Source organism: Triticum dicoccoides, chromosome 6A (assembly GCF_002162155.2).
Source record: "Triticum dicoccoides isolate Atlit2015 ecotype Zavitan chromosome 6A, WEW_v2.0, whole genome shotgun sequence".
Classification (NCBI taxonomy): Eukaryota; Viridiplantae; Streptophyta; class Magnoliopsida; order Poales; family Poaceae; genus Triticum; species Triticum dicoccoides.
Genome location: NC_041390.1, coordinates 377,178,939 through 377,203,797, shown reverse-complemented (window position 1 = coordinate 377,203,797; position 24,859 = coordinate 377,178,939).

Genomic DNA, 24,859 nt, shown 5'->3' with positions numbered 1-24,859 from the left:
GCGTATTCAGCTACCACAGCACCCCTTCGGCAACCAAACCAGGTGACATCTTTCAAAGTTCATTTAGCTAGGAGCGCCCCTTGGGCTGCATCATTCCCAGGCTGCATGGGTCCGTCCCTGTGGCATGTATATGCCTTCATCTTCAGTTCACTCTGCTGGGAGCGCCCCTTGGGTAGCATCATCCCCAGGCTGCTCGGGTCCGACCCAGTGGCATGTATCGTTCCTGCGTTTACCTTGAACCAGTTTTCTTCTCATGCGTAATCTATTTATGGTTATCACCTGCTTGATTGTCACCCACCAAGGGAGCCGCACGCTGATTGTCTTTCTTCAGGATCTTTCGCATAAGAAGACTAGGCACGGCGTCTGTGCTCGGGCACGTCCCTGCAGCATCGATAAATCCAACAACTGAGCTCTGTCTGGCGGGTCGGCCCCGTTCACGTCACCTCCTGGGGTCGTTGGTGCTTGGCCTTCTCGTACGATAGCCTTAGGAAATACACTCGGCGCAGGTTGTCTAACCATCTCGCAGGACCGCCACAGCCATCAAGAACCAAGACCAGGCGCAACCCCCATTGAGGAAGGGCCTCGTGAGTCCCGTGCTGGCTCACGAGCGTCCAGATACACCTCGCCTAACCCTACCGTGCAAGCCATGTGCTAGGGCGGGGCTGTACACGCCCGGGGGGCTCTCCGCAATAGGGAGTCCCTTCCCACAAGCCAGGAACGGACGGGCGATCACCGCGGCGATTTGCTCCGCTCCTTGCACTGACCTGCAGGAACTTCCCGAGGACTACAGCGGGCGGTACCGTGGACTCTCTCTTCTCCCCTATAATTCGCTTGCGTGTTAAAAGGGGGGCTCCTGAGCATCGTGACTCAGGAGCTCTTACTGGCTCTCCAGCCCTCACCCTGGCCTTGAGTATTGCATTGCAACCTAGCATACCAGCGGTGGCTGAGCTCGCTCGAGGGCCAAGACCTGAGGACGTAGAGCACCAGGAAGAGCATGGAGAAGAGGGGGAGGCCCACACGGGCCTAACCTAGCTACCTAGCAGCGACCCACACCCAACTCTAGTGTGGCGCCTAAAGCTGGCTCTGGAACGCCAAGATAAGTCTTGTACCTGGACCAACCCAGCACTATGACATAAGATTCTCGCCTTTTCTCTGCCCTGCTGCGGCGACATCGCCTCCCTTTCCCATCCTTAGGTAGCTGCTTGCGTGCTAAAGGGGACCTCTTGAGCATCGCGCCTCGGGAGCTCTTACTGGACCTTGGTCTGGTCACCTCCTGGCCTTGACCACGACATCGCGCGCTGGCATACCAGCGACGGCTACAGCCTGCTTGGGGACCGGGACCTGTCAGCATAGAGCACCAAGCTGCTGCGGGACTGGAAAGGGGGAGACCGAGCCTCAGCAGGACATGTGTTCACAAATTTTCACAATAAGGATAATATCAACAAAAGCCATTACAGATGCTTTACACAACCCTATGGGGTCCGTTTCGATTCCTTGCAGGAAGAAAGGGGGGAATTCCTAGGAGCTCTATCTACACGCGCTAGACGTCGCCGATGCCATCATCAACAGTGGGCCACGAAGGGCCGACGCCAACCCCATCCAGATCAATGGCGACGGCAGCCAGAAGCGGCAACCTTGCTCCGGGCCCGACGGGAGCTCGGGGGCACGTAGATGTCATCGCTCGTCTCCGGAGACTCCACGAGCTCGGGAGAGTCGCTAGACCACCAGGAGTTACCGTTGTCGCTGGAGGAGCTGCGGGCAAGACCAGCGGCAGGCCCGACGCCCGCCGCTGCGCCGTCCTGGCTACCTCCTTCCGGGCAGCACTCCAAGCGGTGGCCTTCCTCGTCGAAGACCTTGAAGAACAACGTGGAGGCGTTTTCATACTCTAAGTGGATGGCGAGGGCGCCGTTCACGCGACAGGCTAGGGCGATCTCGCCCCAGCCTTGAGTCATGAAGATCCTCCCGGAGGTGACGGCTTCAACTTCCTCTCCAGTCGCTGGGGCGTCGCAGTCGGCGTGCTATAGCCAAAGCTCGAGAGGGCCCCTCGACGGCATCTCGCCGTAGAAGAACTGCGGAAGGCGAATCCGAGTGCTCGAGGGCATCGCCTCCCACAGCACGAACTCGCGTGAAAAGTCCGCTGCGTGGACCCCTGGGGCGACGGCATGCGCCTCCGCGACACGGTGGCCAAGGCCCTGGCGCGGACAGCGGCGCTCATCGCTCCTCCCTCCGGAATCATCGGCATGAGCATACAATGGCAACGGGTACCCAGGAGGTGGCCTTTCGTACCACGGCTGCGACACTACCAGCCTCATGACCATCTCGCGACGATGGGACCTCCTCTTCCTCGGCGGGAGCAGCTCGGGCTCATTGAGGGGAGTCTTGCCCTTCTCCGCAGCCGAGAACCTCCGAATCGGTGCCATGACTACACCAGCAAGGAGTGGAACAAGGAAGAAGAAGAAGAAGAAGAAGGAGAAGCTAGGAGGAAACGGGTGATGGGGGCTCCTCCCCCACTTCCCATTTTTAGACAAGGGGAGGCCAAATGCCGACCTCCACGATATATGGTAATAATTATCTTTTTCCTGCATTAAGCAAGGACTCGTCAAGTCGAGCAGTTGCCGAGGCTGCGTGGGGAAGCAGAGATGCCCATGTCCAATCAGTCACCACGCGTCAAGCAAGGCCGCAGGCTGTTGGGGCCCGTGGCGCTCCGCACTTGCCCTTTGGTTTCGCCTCGAAGCCAATCCCGAGCGCACCTTAGGCCCGGGGGCTACTGTCGGCGTTCTGAGAATGGGGGTCCCCAAACATGCCTGCCTGCCGCCCGCGGCGTGGCTCCTCCGGCGGCCCCGTACGGCCCATCTTCACCAGCAAACACCCATGGCCCTTGTGAGGGGCCAAGCCTCGCGAGGCGGACGACGCAAGACCTCCTCAGGGGCAGCCTCACCAGGCTGGCTCAAGACGGGCGGAGAGATCAAGGGCAAGGTGAACCTCACGAGGTTCCAATGACTTAAGCCATGACGATCAAGACTAGGCAGGCGCCAGCAAGCGCAGTGTCCTCGCTTCCTCTTTGGTGCTAAGGAGGCAAGCGCAGGCGAGGAGTTCCAAGGCATCAGGCAAAGGTTTCCATATCGGTGCAACAAGACCAAGACCAGCAGGACGGCAGGACGGAGGTCACCATGGAGCCCAAGACGGCGTCACCACCAGAGCCTTTGGCATGCGAAGACTACTTTTGTTAGGATAACTTGTACTAGTTGTCTCCCTTCTAATTTGGCCGTTGTGAGATCCCTTCCCGCTCAATTTTTGGGAAGAGGACCAGGGCCTCTATAAATTGGACTAGCCACCACCATAGTATGGGAAATGGGTCTGCAGGGGAGAGAGGATCTAGATCTTCCTCAAACACACTAGCTCACTAACCACAAGAACACCTCTCCTCAGGAGGTTGTTCTTCCCTTGTAACTGTTCATCCACAGCCCAAGAGGCAATCCACCACACCACACTGGAGTAGGGTATTACACCACAACGGTGGCCCAAACCAGTATAAATCTTGTGTCTTGTGTTCTTTGGGTCCGTCGAAGCTAGGCCGTGATATCATTGAGTGTGCAAGCTGGAGAGGGGGGAGACCTTCGTGCGCACCCTAGTGTTCGAACCTCAAGGGTTTTACCGGAACCCGAAATCTGACAGTATCATCAATCTGCATCTAAGCTTCATTATCCTCTGTTTCTTCCAATATTATTTGATCTATATTTACTCTTTGAAAAATGTAGAATAATGGCAACGCTTATAAAGAATTTTCTTTGGGAATTTATTGAATTATCCTTCCATCAACATGGAGAAGGGCTTTGTCCAGCCCATGTTAACATGTAATGTAAGTTCATCCTTCTCAAGCCTTCAAACTTTGTTCTAGTATAGATTTGGATAGGCATAATTTCCTCCACTTCTGTTTACTTTGTTGTTTACATCTGATTGGATGTTTGCAACAACTACCAGTTTTAAATTGTAGTTGTAAAAACATGTTCCTTATGCAGAACATATCCATTTATTTGCTTATATAATTGTGATACCTGTTACGTGTCTCCTTATTTCTCTTTAAGAGACATATCTCTTATGCCAGGCAAAACTTTAGGGAAGATAGTGAGCCAAACCATCTTGAGGACAGCGAGATGACCCCAAGGTCCTATCTTGATGAAGACAGTGAGTTGAAGCTACTCACCAGCAGGTGTGAGACAACCTCTGTGCAGTCACTGCCTCAATCAGTTCGACTTCTTGAGTCTCAACTTAAAGCGGAAAGGCTTGCTTCAGCTCAGCTCCGACTTGAAGTCAAAGATATAATGAAGATGTCAGGGGACTGCCATGCACACTATGGTGCCATAGAGCTAGGGATGAAGCATCTATCATTGACACAACTGAGGTCTTGTCAGCTTCTTCGGCTGCTAGCGGGGCCCGACCTTGCCAGGCCTAGTGCCTTCTAAGTGCTCTTAGTTTTGTATATTATTTTGTCGGCGCGTTTATATGCACTGGTGGTGACCTTTGATGCCCAGTGTATGTAATCCGTGGTCATGTTGCGCTTTATTATCACCGGTAGCAAACTTTGATTCCCAGTGGATGTAATATGCTGTAATTTCTTTATTGTATAGTCTAGGTTTATTCTTTGGTCGGTATGCTATAATTTAGGCCGGAAGGTTCAGTGGATCTCAGTGTTGTCGGTCTTCAGGCCGGCCCGTTACTCATGTGGGCCAAAACTTGGGCCTATAGTCATCTTGGGCCATTAGCAGGTCTAAACCTATAGTAGTATCCCGCCTTTAACAGGCCAAGTAAAGTTCTGGCCAGCTGGGCCAGAGAATATCATGGGCTTTTGATAGGCTAAAACCTAGATTGGGCTAGCGTTGAGCCGAAAAATTCACGGACCAATACAGGCAGAAACTACCTAAGGCCCATGTTGGGCCCAAATAGGACGAGTAGTTAACACGCCAAAATATATCTCGGGCCTATTTGGCCCAATAAAATTATGGGCTTTAAGCAAGCCAGTATCCGCGCGGGCCATAGGCCCAAAAGTGTGACGGGCCATTATCAGATGGGTTGTAAGCAGGCCGGATTCAATGCAGGCTGTAATTAGACCCAACTGTTACACGAGCCATTAACAGGCCGATAAGCCAGTTGGGCTGAAATTTATCCACGAAGACTACGGGTCATTAAGAGGCCTAAACTTACTTCGGATAAGAAATAGCCCAGTTTCTGTGTGGGCCATTAAATGGCCTAAAGTTAAACCGGGCCGACAACGTCCCAGATACTCCACGGGCCGCTAACAAGCCCAAACTATTATTGGGCCGAACTGGTAAACGGGCATTGAACAGGCTGAAATATGAACCTGTCTTAGAATGGGCCCAAAGGCACAATGGCCTGTTAACGGGCCTGATCCAATACGGGCCATAATTTTTCCCAAAACTCGGCAGGCTATGAACGGGCCTGATCTGATATGGGCCTCAATTTTACCCAAAACATGGCAGGCTGTTAACGGGCCAGCCCACTAGTGTCTGAAAAAACATGGTGGGCCTTTAGCTAGGCCGGCCTTTTCACCGGAATGGGCCTCTATTCGGTCGTGCCACGTGTCGATGTATCATAGGCGCCTCCTGTCCAATGAGTGGATGACATCTATCCCAACGAGGAGCTGACACATGGTTCCGTCGTCCAATGAGAATTTTACATGTGGAAAATCCCCATTGGTCTGGGCTATTAACGGTTTATCGGATCCAAAACCGGACCCGATAGCTTAACCGCGCTCTGTTACGGTGGATGCCACGTTTCGGTCACCATTGACGAAAGTACTTCCATGACGTGTGTTTTATCGTCATGGAAGTGGACACTTCCGTGATGATAATTTTGGTAATGTCATGGAACACTACGACGACAACACAGGTACGACTATCTTGATTCTGTCATCAAATCGTCATGGATGTACATGCATGACAGAAAACGTGACCTACTGTGACAAATACGTATCATCACGGAAGTGTATTTTTTGTAGTGATCACACATAAGCCTTATTATATCTTCCTCAAAACAGCTACCATACCTACCTATTATTGCTTTTCCATGGCCATTCCGAGATATATTGCCATGCAACTTCCACCGCTTCCGTTTGATGACTTGAGCATCCATGGTCATATTGCTTTGCATGATCATATAGCTGACATAGTGTTTGTGGCTCAGCCACCGTTCATTGTTTTTCATTCATGTTACGCTAGATCATTGCACATCCTGGTACATGCCAGAGGCATTTATATAGAGTCGTCGTAGATATCGACTTGTATTTTTTATTTCTTTTAAGTTATAAGTAAATAGAAGTGTGATGATCATCATTATTCATTTTTAGAGCAGTGCCCCAATGAGGAAAGGATGATGGAGACTATGATTCCCCCACAAGTCGGGATGAGACTCCTGAAGCAAAGAGAGAAGGGGCATTGCTAGTATCCTTTACCACACTTTTGCTTCAAAGTAGCACCATGTTTTTCATATGGAGAGTCTCCTATGTTGTCACTTTCATATACTAGTGGGAATTTTTCATTATAGGATTAGATGCACACCCACTTAGTTTTCATATTGAGCTCTTAGTGCATTCGTTGCATGGAAATCCCTACTCCTCACGTTGATATCGATTGATGGGCATCTCCATAGCCCGTTGGTTAGCCGCATCAATGTGAGACTTTCTTACTTTTTGTCTTCTCTATATTTACCCCTATCATCATACCCTATTCCACCCATAGTGCTATATCCATGGCATGCGCTCATTTATTGTGTAAGAATTGAAAAAGCTGAAGCGTGTTAAAAGGTACGAACCAATTGCTCGGCTTGTCATCGGGGTTGTGCATGATAAATACTTTGTGTTAAGAAGACAGAGCATGAGAAGACTATTTTGTAGGTATAACTTATTTTAGCATTGATATTTTGAAAGACATGGTTTCTTGTTGATATGCTTGACTATCTAAATTCTTATGTCAAAACTAGACTATTGCTTTGAATCACATAAAACGTCCAATTGTCCATGCTATAAAGAAAAGAATATGATATGACATGACATGTTAAACATCACTCCACATCAAAAATTCTGTTTTTATCACTTACCTACTCGAGGACGAGTAGGAGTTAAGCTTGGGGATGCTGATACGTCTCCAACGTATCTATAATTTTTGATTGTTCCATGCTGTTATATTATCAATCTTGGATGTTTTATAATCATTTTATATCATTTTTTGGTACTAACGTATTGACATAGTGCCAAGTGCGAGTTCCTGTTTTTTCCGTGTTTCTTACATCGTAGAAAATCAATATCAAACATAGTCCAAATGCCACGAAACTTTACGGAGATTTATTATGGACCAGAGGGAACATGTTGGGCCATGGTAGCACCTGGGGGAGTCCCGAGGAGGGGACAACCCACCAGGGCCCGCCAGGAGGCCCAGGCGCGCCCTGGTGAGTTGTGCCCACCGCGGGTGTCCCCCGGACTGCCTCTTTGCTCTATAAATATCGAAATATTCCCAAAACCCTAGGGGATTCAATGAAATATTCATCTCTCACTCTCTCTTGATTCTCAATACAATGGTCTCTTGGAGATCCATATGATGTAGCTCTTTTGGCGGTGTGTTTGTTGGGTTCTAATGAACTTTTAGTTTATGATCAGTCATATCTTTTTATATCCATGAAAGTTATTTGAGTTTCTTTGATATATTATATGCATGATCTCTTATAGCCTCGTATTTCTTCTCTAGTATATGGGTTTTGTTGGGCCAACTTGATCTATTTATCTTACAATGGGAAGAGGTGCCCGGTAGTGGGTTCAATCTTACGGTGCTTGATCCCATTGACAGAAAAGGGAACTGACACGTCTGTATTGTTGCTACTAAGTATAAAAAGATGGGAACTATATCTACGCAATAGATAAACGGATATATATCTACGCAATAGATCTACGCATTACTCTATTTTTCCATGAACTTAATACACTAGATGCATCCTGGATAGCGGTCGATGTGTGGAGTAATAGTGGTAGATGCAGGCAGGAGTCGGTCTACTATTCTTGGACGTGATGCCTATGTAATAATCATTGCTTGGATATCGTCATAATTATTTGAGGTTCTATCAATTGCCCAACAATAATTTGTTTACCCACCGTTTGCTGTCTTTTCTCGAGAGAAGCCACTAGTGAAACCTACGGCCCCTGGGTCTTCTTCCTCATATATTTGCTTGCGATCATCTTTTCCTTTGCATTATTATTCAGATCTATTAAACCAAAAATACAAAAATACTTTGCTGGACTTAATTTTATTTGCGATATGTTATTTCAATATACTACAATTTTCGGGCATCGTTATCCGAAAGGGATTGACAACCCCTTTAACACGTCGGGTCGCGAGGTGTGGTTATTTGTGTGCAGGTGTTGTTTACGTTGTGTTGCTTGGTTCTTCTACTGGTTCAATAACCTTGGTTTCTTCACTGAGGGAAATACCTACCACCGCTGTGCTACATCAACCGTTCCTCTTTGGGGAAATACCGACGTAGTCCTAGCAGACATGAGCTTTTCTGGCGCTATAGTCAGAGAGCGATCAATCCCCATCGCCCACTCCAGAGTGTTACAGCCTTAGCCCGGCTACGCTTCTCATGGAGCTCGAGGAGTGACTGGCCCAAAAGAGGTGTATCGCGGTCTCTTCGCCCGACGTCGCCGAGGAAGCTGACAACCATTACTGGTCGCAGGCACTCAATCAGCGGGCTAGAGTATGCGGGTATGTCGTGGACACTAGCTACGACATCGAGGTCATCGATAGCGATGGCCTGAGGCGGGCTATGTCACAGGTTAAGTGGCCCACCCACAACCACTCGGGTTCAACCGACATCGATCTCATCCATGGCCCCGCCACTGATATCCTCTGGCTCGCTGTCAAGAATTTGCCATTCTACATCACCATTGTGCCCCTTTTGTCATTTCTGAAGGACACGTTCTGCGATGCTGGCTTTGGATCCACAGCTTCCAAATCAGACCTCATCGACGGCAACCATGAGGAGGGCACCCTCTCTGGCTCTTCCAAGGGGAACGAGCCCATCTGCTCTTCCAAGGGGAAAGAGCCCGTCTGTGACATCAGGGAGGGCACCCTACTACCGTCCTCTTCGAAGGGGAAGGAGCCCATCTGTGACAACATGGAGCGTATCCAGGGTCCGTGCTCTTTCCACGGGAACGAGCCCATCTGTGACAAGTGAGGAAACCCATGATTTGTTTTGTCGTGCCTCTTCATAAGGGGGAACCTATGATTTGTTTTGTCGAGTCCCTTTTGTACTGTAGTGAGTATATGTCCAGTTTTAATTGCTATATTTGGGTGTTTGCAGTATGCGTTGTTTATTTCAATTGTTCACAATATGATGCTCTATATGTGCAATTATTTACTGTGCAGTACATTTCATCAATCCAGTTTTAAGCATACCGATAGGAATGCATATATTTGCTTGTTGTTTAGCTAGCATATGCCTCGTTTAAAGATTTTTGATTCTTCGGTTGTTTGTAGTTAGCATATGTCTAGTTTCAAATGCTATCTTTGGTTGCTCGTAGAATGCCTTGTTTATTCCAATTATTCACAACGTGATGTTCTATATGTGCAAGTATGAATTGTGGAGTTAAATTTCATCAATACTAGTTTCAACAATACCACTATGAATGACTACATTTGGTTGTTGCATCTCGTAGTGAACACACCTTTCCATTTTTATTTAACAATAACCAGTGTACTTAGACCGGCCTAATACAAGTTTGAATGACTATGTTTGCTTGTTGTTAAATGTTAGTCCTATTGCAGTTAACAGACCTTTCCACTTGTTTTGCTTTACTAGCGTGCTTAAACCTGCACACTGAAGCTATCTTTTGGAGATTATTTTGTTTGCCATGGATATTTTTGGTTGATGTTTAGCTTGTTGTGCTTAACATGCCTCTCGATGTACCTACACAGGACAATTTTGGGAATGACTGCTGTTTTCCATCGAGGTTAGTTTCATCACATGGCTTATATATACTCACTGTTCAGGATATCGGTAGTTGGTACCATATAGGCCGGGGGCAGATAAGGGACTAATCGGTGAACCGGACTTTTAACTGGATACATCTGTAACCCATTTATCATTAGGCTAACTAGGGCCATCTGTAATATATCTGAGGCTACATAGCAACATGCACTGTACTTAATGTCTAAATATGCAATCCTAGGCTACATAGCAACAAGGAAGAGTGTTACCTTAATGTTCGGATGATGTCTAGATATATGTAGAAGAGCACCAGCAGCAACAACAACAACACAACCCTGTTTGGATACTCAACTTAGCTAGAGGTTAGAGTTAGTTTCCAGCTCATGACTAACCCTAAACTAACTCCATCCAAAGAGGTGTTTGGATGACAGGGTTAGATTGACAATAAATGCAATAGGAGAACTAGCTCCAATTAGCACCTCTTGGGTAGGATAGTTTTTTTGGGTGGGTTAGATGCAACTAGCTCAAACTAGCCCTCGTGCTTGGATATACTTTAGGCCTATTTGAGCCCGAACTAGCTCAAACTAACTCTAACCGATGGATACAACAACAGTTAATTAGCCGATAATTTGTAAGAATGCAGTAAAATCGTTCCGTCCCATAATATAAGCTATTAATTCATCTAATATGTGAGTATATTGGATGTTATAAGATATTATAAAAGAATGTTGTACTACATCATTGTGCAATTGCTGTTTAGCTTCTAATATTAACTTGGTGCTCTTAGGTACATATGTCATTGGTAAAGATCCGCGCTTCGACCCTTTCTGTGTATCGGGCAATGAGATATCGATGTACTAGCATCAAGTGAGGTAGCAGATAAAGATTGTTAGTAAAATGGGTCAAAAGATGGCAATTAAACTATTTGTTTACACTTTATCCAAGACAACAGCGAACTATAGGATGGTAAGTAAGAACTCTGTAGCCTACTTTTTACTGCCCATAATGAGTTGTGTTAGATGACAATGTCTGAATCTTTTTCCTTTGCAGTGTTTCCCAAAGCAGTTTACTCAAGATTACCTCTCAAACTACATGACTGGTGGGCATGCAACGGTTAAAGTATTTCTACCAGAACATGATGATTATCTAGATGTTTTCATGAAGACCGTGAAGGATGGCCGACCGGCCATCACAAGGGGTTGGACTAGAGTCGTGCGTGCCTTCTATATGGAGGAGAGCACAATATGGGCATCTCGTTTCACCTTGTTCAGCAACCAGAATGTATTTTGCCTCTTTCTTTACCGTCTTTAATAGTACAAGTATACAACTATGGTTCATCATTCTTTATTTTGTTCTTATGTAATTCTTGAACATATGTACCTATGTATCGAATAATGCATTGGTTGCTTGAACCAGATGGACATGAATAAACCTATAACATACATTCAAAATCAAATTCAAATCCGGTACAATTTGGAATAGTAGCAATTAAATTACGGTTAAATTATGATCTCCAGGTCGTTACGGCACACACGGATGGTAAAACACAAACGTTTGCGATATACACCATAATCCGGCACAATTCACAGAGAGGAAATGTGTGCAAGCATGCACACAGTTGCCGTTTGCAAAGTGTGTGCGATGTCAGATAATATCACAAACGGTGCGGGAAAACAAAATATTTGTGATAGTTGTCTTATCATACACGATTCACAACCATGAACTGTTTGTGATGAAGTATGCATCGTAAACATTGCACCACAGAATAGCGTGTGCGATAGTTTTCGTGTACAACGATGTTGCGTTGGTCCTACATTTTGTAATCTTGTCCGACTCTCATACAACGATTAACTAATCTTCTTAATTAGTTATCTCGTACGGTTTGGGAAACGCGAATGTGTGTGATAGTCTTCTTATTATACATGCTCTATAATAGTGAACCGTTTGTGATGGGCTGCGCATTGTAAACGTAGCACCACAGAATATCGACTAAGATGGCAATGCGAGCACAAACGAGTAGGAGTACAATATATGCATCTTGGCTCCCTATCCCCAATAGTTTTTGGGTCGTGTGGGAAGGACCCCCTATCGCGCACACTCACTTGGCGAAGGTTCCAAATGCCTTCGCGGAAAGGGGTTAACAACCATTTGTATAGCACCTCACTGTACCAGTAAAGCATTAAGCATATGAAAGTCATATCAACATTATTCTTAGAACATAGTGGATACTAGAGATCAAAGCCTTACAAAACTAACTCGATTACATGATAAATCTCATCCAATCCACCACCGTCCAGCAAGCCTACGATGGAATTACTCACGCACGGCGGTGAGCATCATGAAATTGGTGATGGAGGAAGGTTGGTGATGATGATGGCAACGAATCCCCCTCTCTGGAGCCCCAAACAGATTCCAGATCTTCCCTCCCGATGAAGAACATAAGGTGGTGGAGGCTCCATATCATCAAACGTGATGAATCCTTCCCCTGATTTTTTTGTCCCTGGATAGGGTTATATAGAGTTGGAGTTGATGTCGGGGGGTCTCCATGGGACCCACAAGCCAGGGGGCGCTCCTAGGGGGATAGGGCGTGCCCCCCACCCTTGTGGTCTCCTGGTGGGTCCCTCTGGTTGATTCTTTCGCCTATACTTGTTATTTATTCCAAAAATATTCTCTATAAATTTTCAGGTCAATCCGAGAACTTTTATTTCTGCACAAAAATAACACCATTGCAATTCTGCTGAAAACAACGTTAGTATGGGTTAGTTCCATTCAAATAATGCAAATTAGAGTCCAAAACTGCCTTCACACCTAACACTACTTCCGAGGCACTACTGACACAACTGGACTTGGCAAGATCAGATGAACCTGATGAGCATCAACACCAACATGGTACCTGACCGAGTCAAGTTGCAGTTGCATGCTCCTTTATATGTACTCTCACAGTTTCCATATTTTTTGTTGAAATAGCACCATGGCGCAAGCGGAAACAGACATCGGAGATAATGGTTGACAGATTAACAAAATCAAAAGGAGCAAGAATGGAGATCCATTTTGAGGTAGGTTTAAAAAGGCCACATGATGCTACAGAATCAGCCAAGTTAGTATCAGAGGCAGCCGTTGCGTTTAGGTGTCATGCATGTATCCTCCCAACGTGGATCCAGTACAGGAAAGAGAAAGACGATACCCAGTTTAACACCTTCGTTGACCATTTATCCATAAGTAATAGTATTCATCGCAATTTGTAATGTTGTCTCGCTTTGTCCCATACTATCTAGCTTCCTCCTAATAAGACTCACATTTTTTTAACAGATGAGGTTCAAGTTGGAACCGAAAGATGATGCAACTAAACAAGCATGCACTCATGTTTTTCAGTCTGCTCTACGACATTATCGGTATCACCTTAGAAAAACTCACTTAGAAGGCAAGGCTAACAATGAAACCTCCCAAACAATTCCAGTGGAATATATTACAGATGAAGACTAGACAGCCCGTGTTAAACACTTGTATGATCCAAAGTATCAGGTAGGGTATATGTATTTGGTCAGATCACATATTGAACTTGTATTTACGTATGTGCCTTACAAGTGTATCTTCTTCTAGGCTAACTGTTTGAAGAACAAAACCAACCGTTCTAAAGTGAAATTCCAATAGACAATAGGATTTGTAGCTATATTACACACGGCGAGGCTCTTGTAAATAGCAGCTAGTTCCTTTTTTTTCTGTGCCATATTATCGTATCTATATTGACTTGTTCCAAATACATAGAAAAGCCCGTGCGGACCAAAATAAGCTGAACCGAATGTAGTGGAAATCTTCAAGTGAAGGGCATGAGCACACTAGTTCAAGCCGTTGCTGTAAGTCCTTACTCCTCCTGCCTTTCACTGCTTGTTACTGTGAGGTGTTCATTTACCTGCTTGGTTTGCAGCCAATGTCAGTTACTCTATTCACTTCTATACATAGTTGTCTTAACGTATCATTTCACCTTACACGTTTTAAAAGAGAGGAAGGATATTCAGTTGGTCTTGATCTGTAATCCAGTTGTGATGTTCACGTGCCCACACAATGATACAATAGCCTGTTTGTTTGATATCTGTTTGCCCATGATATGAATGATGTCATACTATGTTCATCCTACTTTAAATCATGTATTTTTATCCTTAGATGTTAATGGATGCGAGGAAATAGACAATACAATAGGCATGCTACATGGACATATGTTCCGAAAGTAATTTTATTATGTAGTTAGCACTACAATACATGCTAATGTATTATAGTAGTTCACCAAAATAAGTTATGTATAAACGTGAAACCTACTTCATTTGTTTTTGTCTCATTAGTAACTTATTTGGTACACTAATCTACAAGTTCAAACTTTCAGCAAGCTATGGAACAAATGATTGAACAACCACAACCACCTCAAGGTGACGAGGCTACCACATGCGCAACCTCACCTCTTGCTAAAGTGCGTCAGTATCTCTCCACTAATAGTGCAAAAAGCACCTTCCTGTGTAATTCTTGGTTGGTTGTCAAGGTAACCTCGTCCAAATCGCCTACTGAACAAAATCTTACGGCTAACCAGAGTGATATATCTACGCTCCAAACAAAAGTCCAATCCCTAATGCAGGTCGTTTCGGAAACAGTAATAGTGGTTGACAAATGTCGTCAAGATATGAATGGTTTTGAATACAGACTATCAAACATTTGCTTCGTTGTTCAAGAGCAATGGTGGAAAAAAGGGGAATATCATGCTGCTCCATCAGATTCTATAGCCTAAAACATTAGCACTCAGGTCAAATGGTATGTGCTTCTATACATATGATGGTGCTTTTATCTGCAAGGACTATAAACTTTATGCCAACAGGCCTTTTGTTGTATGGTTGGAATGTATTTTGTTGTGATACAACATTTATCATGCTGCCAAAGGCTACAAAAATTACGATGCTATTTTTGTATAGTGTAGGTTTATCTTAGTAATGTATTTGGCCGAAAGCTACGTAGGAGCCCACGTGCCAACCTTCATCGGGCCTACAATTCCAATTGGGCTGAAAATGATTATGGGCCATAATTTTCATGTAGCCCACTAAAAATATCTGGGCCCAAATTAGCATAATCTTTCTTATTTTTGATAGGCTTGTGCCCATAGTGGGCCTTTAACAGTCCTAAACATAATTTGGGCCCTCAGTAACAACATGTGTAAATATCTTGAGCCCATAAATAACATGGGACTTTCATAGTCCGAAAGTGAGATTGGGCCCTGATTGTTCCAAATAACCCAGTGGTCTTTAGCAGGGCGAAATGTATCTCAGCTCGTGGTGGCCCATTTACAATGCGGATAGTTCATAGGCCAAAATTCAGACTGGCCGTAAATGCATTGACCTACTACACGGGCCTTTACCAGGCTGAAAGTTCGGTCGGGCTTGATTAGTATCAGTTTTATATGGGCCGATAATAGGCCCTATGTGACGTTGGGTCACATATGGCCCATGGATTTTGTCCGACGTTAACATGCCGAAAATCACAACAGGCTGGAGTGGCCCAAATCTACATTGGGCCTCTAATAAGTCAAATGTCGGATATAGTCGAATATGACCCAATTCCTTCAGGGTCATTTATGGGCGAAAGTTTAAATGGCAAATAAATGGGCCCTGATGAAGCAGGACCTTTAATAGGTCGGAAACATACCGTGCCGTAATTCGGCCCAAATACATAGCGGACTATTAACGAGCCAGAAGTGAGCATGGGCCGCGATGATGGCAAGTCTAGAACGGGTCGTTGATGGGCCGATGTGACACTAGTCGTATGGGCCTTAACTATGAATGGGCCATCTGCAAGCAGGCCGTTAATGCGCCTGCCCGCTAATTTTTACTGGGCCAGCCTTTTTAGACTAAATGGGCCGCTGTTGAGCATTGCCACGTGTTGATGTATCATAGGCGCCTCATGTCCATCGGTTGACATCTATCCTATCGCGGTGCTATCACGTGGTTGCTATAGCCAATGGTGAATTTACATGTGGAAAATCCTCATTGGTCCTAGCTGTTAATGGGTTATCGGATTCAAGTCGGAACACGATAGCTTAATGCGACCCCCGTTACTGTGGATGCAACGTGTCATTTACCCTTGACGAACACACTTCCATGAGGCGCCATTTATCGTCATGGAAGTGGACACTTCCGTGATTATAATTTTGGTATTGTTATGGAACACAACACATGTATGACTATCTTGATTCTGTCATAAAATCGTCATGGATGTACATGCATGATAGAAAACATGACCTACTATGAGAAACATGTATCATCACGGAACTGGTTTTTTTGTAGTGCAATCCCCAAAGGTTTCCAGATCGGTGCAAGAAGACCAAGACGACGAGTGTTCTAGAGCAGTGTGAGTGAGTCCTGGATTATGGGGTCCTTGGGTGTCCGGACTACGTGATGTGGGCCGGACAGATGGGCCGTGAATATACAAGATAGAAGGCCTTCCATCGTGTCCGGATGGGACTCTCCTTCGCGTGGAAGGTAAGCTTAGCGTGCGGATATGAATATTCCTTTCTCTGTAAACCAACTCTGTACAACCCTAGCCCCCTCCGGTGTCTATATAAACTGGAGTGTTTAGTCCGTAGAGACACAATCATAATCATAGAGGCTAGACAATTAAGGTTTAGCCATTACGATCTCGTGGTAGATCAACTCTTGTAACCCCTATATTAATCAAAGTGAATCAAGCAGGACATAGGGTATTACCTCCATCAAGAGGGCCCGAACCTGGGTAAACATTGTGTCCCTGTCTCCTGTTACCATCGATCCTTAGATGCACAGTTCGGGAACCCCTACCCGAGATCTGCCGGTTTTGACAGCGACATTGGTGCTTTCATTGAGAGTCCCACCGTGCCGTCGTCGAAAGGCTCGATGGCTCCATCAATCATCTACAACAGTGCTTCCGCGAAGGAGATTTTTCTCCCGGCCAGATCTTTGTATTCGGCAGCTTCGCACTGTAGGCCAACTCGTTTGGCCACCTGGAGCAGATCGACAGCTACACCCCTGGTCACCATATCAGTTTTGGAAACCTAAACTATGCCGCTGATATCCGAGGAGACTTGATCTTCCAAGGGTTCGCGGCCTCAACCACTGCTCCGGCCTTAGATCAGGAGCACGTCATCAAGTCCGATGACGGCAGTCTAGCGCCCGCCGTACTCTATGTGGCCTTGGAACTCAACACCGAAAGAATAGCGTCTTCGGCAATCAGTCCAAGGCCGGACTCTTCTCTGGATACTCCTTCCAAACCTTGGAGGCCCGCGTCATGCGAGCTCGGCACAGAAACTTCCGACCATGTCCAAACCCAGCTCTTAAACGAGGCTTTGGACTTAAAGCGATCCCTCGTCATCACAGAGGAACCGCTTCTGAATCACACCCAGCCTAGACTAGGGGCTGGAAATAGGGAATTTTACTTCTCACCCACCACCCACTTCATAGCCACTGTCGAGGACCTAACTGACATGCTTGATTATGCCTTCGAAGACATCGATGGTATGGACGAGGATGCCGGAAAGGAGCAGGCCCAAAACCCGCCAGTCACCGGACGTTGGACGACCACCTCCTCATACGACGTATATATGGTGGATACGCCTAAAAACGGTGACAGCGATGATGATAAAAACCCAGTCGAGGACAAACATCCCGAGATACCGCCAAAATGTCGACATCAGCAGCGCCACTCTAAACTTCATCGCCGTAAGAACAACAATACCGGCACCGAAGACAATGATACTTCGGAGAACGCCAAAGACCAAGAAAACCACATCGAACCAACATCCGAACAGGATGATCAGGAGGACAGGCAAGTTGGCTGATGTCTACTACACAACCTTCTTCTTGTAGACGTTGTTGGGCCTCCAAGTGCAGAGGTTTGTAGGACAGTAGCAAATTTCCCTCAAGTGGATGACCTAAGATTTATCAATCCGTGGGAGGCGTAGGATGATGGTCTCTCTCAAGCAACCCTGCAACCAAATAAGAAAGAGTCTCTTGTGTCCCCAACACACCCAATACAATGGTAAATTGTATAGGTGCACTAGTTCAGCGAAGAGATGGTGATACAAGTGCAATATGGATGGTAGATATAGGTTTTTGTAATCTGAAAATATAAAAACAGCAAGGTAACTAATGATAAAAGTGAGCACAAACGGTATTGCAATGCGTTGAAACAAGGCCTAGAGTTCATACTTTCACTAGTGCAAGTTCTCTCAACAATAATAACATAATTGGATCACATAACTATCCCTCAACATGCAACAAAGAGTCACTCCAAAGTCACTAATAGCGGAGAACAAATGAAGAGATTATGGTAGGGTACGAAACCACCTCAAAGTTATCCTTTCTCATCGATCTATCATAGAGTTCGTACTAGAATAACACAATAAGACACAAATCAACCAAAACCCTAATGTCACCTAGATACTCCAATGTCACCTCAAGTATCTGTGGGTATGATTATACGATATGCATCACACAATCTCAGATTCATCTATTCAACCAACACAAAAGTACTTCAAAGAGTGCCCCAAAGTTTCTACCGGAGAGTCAAGACGAAAATGTGTGCCAACCCCCATGCATAGGTTCATGGGCGGAACCCGCAAGTTGATCACCAAAACATACATCAAGTGGATCAATAGAATACCCCATTCTCACCACGGGTATCCCACGCAAGACATACATCAAGTGTTCTCAAATCCTTGAAGACTCAATCTGATAAGATAACTTCAAAGGGAAAACTCAATCCATTACAAGAGAGTAGAGGGGGAGAAACATCATAAGATCCAACTATAATAGCAAAGCTCACGATACATCAAGATCGTATCACCTCAAGAACACGAGAGAGAGAGAGAGAGAGAGAGAGAGATCAAACAAATAGCTATTGGTACATACCCTCAGCCCTGAGGGAGAACTACTCCCTCCTCGTCATGGAGAGCGCCGGGATGATGAAGATGGCCACCGGAGAGGGATACCCCCTCCGGCAGGGTGCTGAAACGGGTCTGGATTGGTTTTTGGTGGCTACGGAGGCTTCTGGCGGCGGAACTCCCGATCTGTTGTGCTCCCTGAAGTTTTTAGGGTATATGGAAGAAGTACGACAGTGGATCTCCGGGCTGTCCATGAGGTAGGGGGCGCGCCTAGGGGGTGGGCGCCCCCCCACCCTCGTGGGCAAACCAGGACTCTTTTGGTCCATCTCCTATACTACATGGGCTTCTTCTGGTCCAAAAATAAGTTCCATGAAGTTTCAGGTCAATTGGACTCCGTTTGATTTTCCTTTTTTGTGATACTCTAAAACAAGGAAAAAATAGAAACTGGCACTGGGCTCTAGGTTAATAGGTTAGTCCCAAAAATCATATAAAATAGCATATAAAACATCCAAGGTTGATAATATAATAGCATGGAACACTCAAAATTTATAGATACGTTGGAGACGTATCATTGGCCGTGACAAACAAACAGGGAACAACGACTCGGAGGACAACAACTATCTGCCACTCTCCGAGGACGACGTAAGCCTCGGCGATGAAGTTTTCAACGGGTCTAGATTGGTTTTCGGGGGCTACGGAGGCTTCTGGCGGCGGAACTCCCGACTATTGTGCTCCCTGAAGTTTTTAGGGTATATGGACATATATAGGAGGAAGAAGTACGTCGGTGGATCTCCGGGCTGTCCATGAGGCAGGGGGCGCGCCCCCCACCCTCGTGGGCAGCCCGGGACTCTTATGGTCCATCTCCGATACTCCGTGGGCTTCTTATGGTCCAAAAATAAGTTCCATGAAGTTTCAGGTCAATTGGACTCCGTTTGATTTCCCTTTTCTGCAATACTCTAAAACAAGGAAAAAACAGAAACTGGCACTGGGCTCTAGGTTAATAGGTTAGTCCCAAAAATCATATAAAATAGCATATAGATGCATATAAAACATCCAAGGTTGATAATATAATAGCATGGAATAGTAAAAAAATTATAGATACGTTGGAGACGTATCAGCATCCCCAAGCTTAATTCCTGCTCGTCCTCGAGTAGGTAAATGATAAAAACAGAAATTTTGATGTGGAATGCTACCTAACATATTTATCCATGTAGTTCTCTTTATTGTGGCAAGAATATTCAGATCCATAAGATTCAAGACAAAAGTTTAATACTGACATAAAAATAATAATACTTCAAGCATACTAACCAAGCAATCATGTCTTCTCAAAATAACATGGCCAAAGAAATCTATCCCTACAAAATCATATAGTCTGGCTATCTCCGTTTCGAAAAAAAATAGTCTGGCTATGCTCCATCTTCACCACACAACGTATTTAAATCATGCACAACCCCGATGACAAGGAAAGCAATTGTTTCATACTTTTGATGTTCTCAACCTTTTTCAATCTTCACGCAATATATGAGCGTGAGCCATGGATATAGCACTATATGTGGAATAGAAGGCTGGTTGTGGATAAGACAAAAAGGAGAAGATAGTCTCACATCAACTAGGCGTATTAACGGGCTATGGATATGCCCATCAGTAGATATCAATGTGAGTGAGTAGGGATTGCCATGCAACGGATGCACTAGAGCTATAAGTGTATGAAAGCTCAACAAAAGAACTAAGTGGGTGTGCATCAAACTTGCTTGCTCACGAAGACCTAGGGCTTTTTGAGGAAGCCCATCATTGGAATATACAAGCCAAGTTCTATATTGAAAGATTCCACTAGTATATGAAAGTGACAACATAGGAGACTCTCTATCATGAAGATCATGGTGCTACTTTGAAGCACAAGTGTGGTAAAGGATAGTAGCATTGACCCTTCTATCTTTTTCTCTCATTTTTTTGGGCCTTCTATTCTTTTTTTGGCCACTTTTTTCTCCCTTTTTTTATTTTTCGTCCGGAGTCTCATCCCGACTTGTGGGGGAATCATAGTCTCCATCATCCTTTCCTCACTGGGACAATGCTCTAATAATGATGATCCTCACACTTTTATTTACTTACAACTCAAAAATTATAACTTGATACTTAGAACAAGATATGACTCTATATGAATGCCTCCGGCGGTGTACCGGGATGTGCAATGACTCGTGAGTGACATGTATGAAAGAATTATGAACGGTGGCTTTGCCACAAATACGATGTCAACTACATGATCATGCAAAGCAATATGACAATGATGAAGCGTGTCATAATAATGGAATGGTGGAAAGTTGCATGGCAATATATCTCGGAATGGCTATGGAAATGCCATAATAGGTAGGTATAGTGGCTGTTTTGAGGAAGGTATATGTTGGGTGTATGATACCGGCGAAAGGTGCGCGATATTAGAGAGGCTAGCAATGGTGAAAGGGTGAGAGTGCGTATGATCCATGGACTCTACGTTAGTCATAAAGAACTCATATACTTATTGCAAAGATCTACAAGTTATCAAAGCAAAGTATTACGCGCATGCTCCAAGGGGACAGATTGGTAGGAAAAGACCATCGCTCGTCCCCGACCGCCACTCATAAGGAAGACAATCAATAAATAAATCATGCTCCGACTTCATCACATAACGGTTCACCATACGTGCATGCTACGGGAATCACAAACTTCAACACAAGTATTCCTCAAATTCACAACTACTCAACTAGCATGACTCTAATATCACCATCTTTATATCTCAAAACAATCATCAAGCATCAAAATTCTCATAGTATACAATGCACTTTATATGAAAGTTTTTATTATATCACTCTTGGATGCCAATCATATTAGGACTAAATTCATAACCAAAGCAAATTACCATGATGTTTAGGAATCTCAAAATAATATAAGTGACGCACGAGAGTTCATCTATTTCTTCAAAATAAAACCACCACCGTGCTCTAAAAAGATAAAAGTGAAGCACTAGAGCAAATGACAAACTACTCTGAAAGATATAAGTGAAGATCAATGAGTAGTTGAATAATTATTCAACTATATGAAGACTCTCTAACATTTAATAATTTCATATCTTGGTATTCAAACAGCAAGCAAATCAAAATAAAATAAAATGACACTCCAAGCAAAACACATATCATGTGGTGAATAAAAATATAGCTCCAAGTAAAGTTACCGATTAATGAAGACGAAAGAGGGGTTGCCTTCCGGGGCATCCCCAAGCTTAGGCTCTTGGTTGTCCTTGAATATTACCTTGGGGTGCCTTGGGAATCCCTAAGCTTAGGCTCTTGCCACTCCTTGTTCCATAATCCATCAAAACTTAACCCAAAACTTGGATAACTTCACAACACAAAACTCAAAATAGAAAATCTCATGAGCTCTGTTAGCGAAAGAAAACAAAACACCACTTCAAGGTACTGTAATGAACTCATTCTTTATTTATATTGGTGTTAAACCTACTTTATTCCAACCTCTCTATGGTTTATAAACTAATTTAGTAGCCATAGATTCATCAAAATAAGCAAACAACACACGGAAAGCAGAATCTGTCAAAAACAGAACAGTCTGTAGTAATCTGTAGCTAACGTAAACTTATGGAACCCCAAAAATTCTAAAATCAATTTCTGGACGTGAGGAATTTATCTATTAATTATTTTCAAAAATAATTAACTAAATATCACTCTCCAATAAAAAATGGCAGCAAATCTCGTGAGCACTAAAGTTTCTGTTTTTTACAGCATGATCGCAAAGACTTTCCCCAAGTCCTCCCAACGGTTCGACTTGGCACAAACACTAATTAAACACAAAAAAAAAACAACCAAAACAGAGTCTAGATAATTTATTTATTACTAAACAGGAACAAAAATCAAATAACAAAATAAAATTGGGTTTCCTCCCAACAATGCTAACGTTTAACGCCCCTAGCTAGGCATGATGATTTCAAAGATACTCACATAAAGGATAAGAATTGAAACATAAAGAGAGCATCATGAAGAATATGACTAGGACATTTAAGTCTAACCCTCTTCCTATGCATAGGTATTTTGTGAGCAAATGACTTGTGGGAACAAGAATTAACTTGCATAGGAAGGCAAAACAAGTATAACTTTAAAACTTTAAGCACATAGAGAGGAAAATTGGTATTATTGCAATTCCTACAAGCATATGTTCCTCCCTCATAATAATTTTTAGTAGCATCATGAATGAATTCAACAATATAACTATCACATAAAGCATTCTTTTCATGATCTACAAGCATAGAAATTTTATTACTCTCCACATAAGCGAATTTCTTATCATGAATAATAGTGGGAGCAAACTAGACAAAATAATTACCATGTGAGGCATAATCCAATTGAAAACTAAAATCATGATGACAAGTTTCATGGATATCATTATTCTTTATAGCATACAAGTCATCACAATAATCATCATAGATAGCAACTTTGTTCTCATAATCAATTGGAACCTCTTCCGAAATAGTGGATTCATCACAAAATAAAGTCATGACCTCTCCAAATCCAATTTCATCAATATAATCATCATAAATAGGAGGCATGCTTTCATCAGAATAAATTTGCTCATCAAAACTTGGGGGACAAAAAAATATCATCTTCATCAAACATAGCTTCCCCAAGCTTGTGGCTTTGCATATCATTAGCATCATGGATATTCAAGGAATTCATACTAACAACATTGCAATCATGCTCATCATCCAAATATTTAGTGCCAAACATTCTAATGCATTCTTCTTCTAGCACTTGGGCAAAATTATCGGAATCCTTATTTTCACGAAATACATTAAAAAGATGAAGCATATAAGGTACCCTTGATTCCATTTTTTGTAGTTTTCTTTTATAGACTAAACTAGCGATAAAACAAGAAACAAAAAGATTCGATTGAAAGATCTAAAGATATACCTTCAAGTGCTAACCTCCCCGGCAACGGCACCAGAAAAGAGCTTGACGTCTACTACACAACCTTCTTCTTGTAGACGTTGTTGGGCCTCCAAGTGCAGAGGTTTGTAGGACAGTAGCAAATTTCCCTCAAGTGGATGACCTAAGGTTTATCAATATGTGGGAGGCGTAGGATGAAGATGGTCTCTCTCAAGCAACCCTGCAACCAAATAACAAAGTGTCTCTTGTGTCCCCAACACACCCAATACAATGGTAAATTGTATAGGTGCACTAGTTCGACGAAGAGATGGTGATACAAGTGCAATATGGATGGTAGATATAGGTTTTTGTGATCTAAAAATATAAAAACAGCAAGGTAACTAATGATAAAAGTGAGCACAAACGGTATTGCAATGCGTTGAAACAAGGCCTAGGGTTCATACTTTCACCAGTGCAAGTTCTCTCAACAATAATAACATAATTGGATCACATAACTATCCCTCAACATGCAACAAAGAGTCACCCCAAAGTCACTAATAGCGGAGAACAAACCAAGAGATTATGGTAGGGTACGAAACCACCTCAAAGTTATAATTTCTGATCGATCTATCATAGAGTTCGTACTAGAATAACACCTTAAGACACAAATAAACCAAAACCCTAATGTCACCTAGATACTCCAATGTCACCTCAAGTATCCGTGGGTATGATTATACGATATGCATCACACAATCTCAGATTCATCTATTCAACCAACACAAAAGTACTTCAAAGAGTGCCCCAAAGTTTCTACCGGAGAGTCGAGACGAAAACGTGTGCCAACCCCTATGCATAGGTTCATGGGCGGAATCCACAAGTTGATCGGATCAATAGAATACCCCATTGTCACCACGGGTATCCCTCGCAAGACATACATCAAGTGTTGTCAAATCCTTAAAGACTCAATCCTATAAGATAACTTCAAAGGGAAAACTCAATCCATTACAATAGAGTAGAGGGGGAGAAACATCATAAGATCCAATTATAATAGCAAAGCTCGCGATACATCAAG